Source organism: Nanorana parkeri, unplaced genomic scaffold, assembly GCF_000935625.1.
Source record: "Nanorana parkeri isolate BGI_ZX_2015 unplaced genomic scaffold, ASM93562v1 scaffold237, whole genome shotgun sequence".
NCBI lineage: Eukaryota > Metazoa > Chordata > Amphibia > Anura > Dicroglossidae > Nanorana > Nanorana parkeri.
In genome coordinates, this window is record NW_017306505.1 from 1,272,874 (window position 1) to 1,275,861 (window position 2,988).

A 2,988-nucleotide genomic window follows, 5' to 3' on the forward strand; every position below is an offset into this window, starting at 1 on the left:
GCAGTCTGTCTAGTAACACCCACTCCCCCAGACTGACACCTACCAATCAAGCCTCAGTTCTTTCAATCATGGAGGCTCAGCATCACATGTGGGCGTTACCAAGGGCAGTCTGTTTTAAAATGTAGTCCACCTAAGAACATCCACTTCTCAAGACATTTTGATATTTGCATAATTCCTCCCAAGAGCCAGCTCACTGTTTGTATCAGGGCTTAGGGCTCTTTAAGGGAGGTGCTGAGGCAGGTTGCTGTGATGTTTTCAGGATGCTATGTACAGCACCCGGCCAGCCCTTCCCACCAGCCATGATTTGCCTGCATTGCATAGAAAAGCACAGAGCCCGAATGATAATGTCACTGGGTCTAAAATATGTAATGAAAATGCAAAGGTTTCATTTAATAAATTTAATTAGCTTGTTGATGAGGGGGGAGGGAGGTACCAGGAAAGTAAACTCTGCGCCAATTAAACTTTAGCTTTGAATAAATGACTTATCCTTCATATGGGACAGCCTAAGGTAATGGCAAAGGCAACCTCCATGGAGTAAGGTTATGGAGAAAAAGATTCAACAGAGTCATACAGCAATCTTTCCATTTCATGTATACAAATGATCATAAACCAACAGCCTGTTATGTGTTGAACTGATTTTACAACATGGTCAAAGTATATTTGAAATTGTGATAGACAATGGAATTGCTGTGTCTCCTGTGTAAAACCTGCTGAACTGCATAAGGAATGTCGAACCCTATTCCAGAAAAATATGGAGACATTTTCAAACACCATAATATTTTGTACAGTCTGCATCTCATTGGTTTAGCCCAGTCTTTGTCAGATGAAGCATAATATTGTCCAGTCCAGAGTCCATGTCTTGAAAATCATCAGGGACACCAACACCTATTGGTTTCCCACTTTACTTTAGGCAGAAGGGGCTTGGATGCAAATGTTGTTTTTTTTTATTATTATTACTACTACTGTTACTGTGCAAGAGGCTTTCCAGGACAGAAGGATCCTTTTCACCTTTTCCAGGTTACCCTGCTGAAATATCCTAATGTTACAATGCTCAATAGCTCAAACTCCGATTTACACGCCCATGTGACTGATCAGAATTTTCTTCCTCCCGCCTCTCTTCCTTTCCTAGAAAAAAGAAAAGGCTAGTTGCACTCCTTACCGGTATGACCCAGTGATCGGGGAGGGGTGCTCGGAATGACTGCGGATGTCGCCGCCAAATACAGATAAATGCAGAAACGTCACCAGCACACCAAATCCTTATAGGATCAAAGTTCGTCGATTTTATTGCAAACTCATGTCAGTTACACAAGCGCTTTTGGGGCCACACAGGGTCCCTTCATCAGGCATAGGGTCACACAACCCTGTGTGGCCCCGAAAGCGCTTGTGTAACTGACATGAGTTTGCAATAAAATCGACGAACTTTGATCCTATAAGGATTTGGTGTGCTGGTGACGTTTCTGCAATTATCTCTTCCTTTCCTGCCTGCTCTGTTTAAACAGCGGCAACAAACAGAGACAGTGACTGGAAGAAGAGAGACGGCAGCATTCTATTTGAATAAATCTCAGGGAATCCTGTGTCATGGATGCACCTTCCATTTAAATGTTCATCTGTGAGGGCTGGTGCAAACCTGGGCGATCCGGGACCGCGCGATCGTGCACAATTGCACACAGCGGTTTCAATGGGGTTACATCCGTGCGGCAATGGCAGAAAAAGGTACATGTATCTTTCTTTGCGACACACATGTCGTGCGGCTGTTTAAGCCGCAATCGTGTTAGGCATGACTGGCGTGCCATTAGAAAATATTGTCACTGCCAGCATAATTAGCGGTGGGGGGCGACTCCGTGACCACACGGTAACCTTCGCGGTATTGTGCACGATTGCCGCACGGTCATGGATCGCCCAGGTGTAAACCTGGCCTGAAACATTTTTTATAAATAGTAAAAATCAAATATACATTTACCTGTTAAAAATCAAATATACATTGAAAAGAAAACACACAATAATATCCTTTAAACGTCAAGCAAATAAAGCCCCCCCCCCCCCAAGAAGAGAAATTACAGATATATACAAACCACCCGGCAAAAAAGTCACAAATATATAAAGTTGCTTGTTCAAAGATATTTAGTATATCTGAACAGGGAGGCTGCAGTTTATCCTGAGACACTCTGCCCATCATAGGTACCAGCATCTTTCTTTGCAAGAGCATGCTCGTTGAGGGGTCAACTCAGAACAAGGAACTGGGATCAGAAGCCGTCTGTTGTTGAGAAGCCCTCGGGCTGAAAACTCCTCGGGATGTTTGAAATTGTACAAATCTTTGTGGAAAGGATTTTAGATCTGCTGTACGTATGTTTAAAGGAAAACCGGAATGAAGCATCAGGGTGACAAGCTGCGAATATGTACATCCATCTCCAATTAGGAGGCAGCTGCCAGGGTGCAGATCTGTCAGAGTTCCTAATCAGAGGCATCATCACTCCTGTGCTGTGTACATTACATCGTATACATGATAGGCACATCATGAGTAACCTTGGAGTTTGTCCAGCCATGTGACTCTATGACATCAGCTATTGTGAAATCCTTAGGGTGACCGGCAGGAGGCATGTTCTCACTTCTGTGGAACATTCTGAAGTTTTCCTTTGCTCTAAATAGTGCTGTATTATACAAAATATTCTTACTCGTAATCCCCTGGAATTTTTGTTTGTCAACATTATGATCCAGAAAGATTAATGTGTCAACTAAAGGTATTTTGTTTAATAGTGTTAATTTGTCTATTAGCTCACCAGGTCTTTTTTAAATTGGTAGACTTTATGGCTTATGCACATGGGCACATGGGAGCATATAATGTGAAATTTCAGGCTTTTTGTGCATGCCTGGGAAGTCAAGGTGTTGCCTATAGCCACCCAAAGACATAAATAGCTGTATGCGGCTGCATATTGGTATGGACTGGTGGACCGTCCTCTTACTTTTGCAGATGCTACGGTGTGTATATAT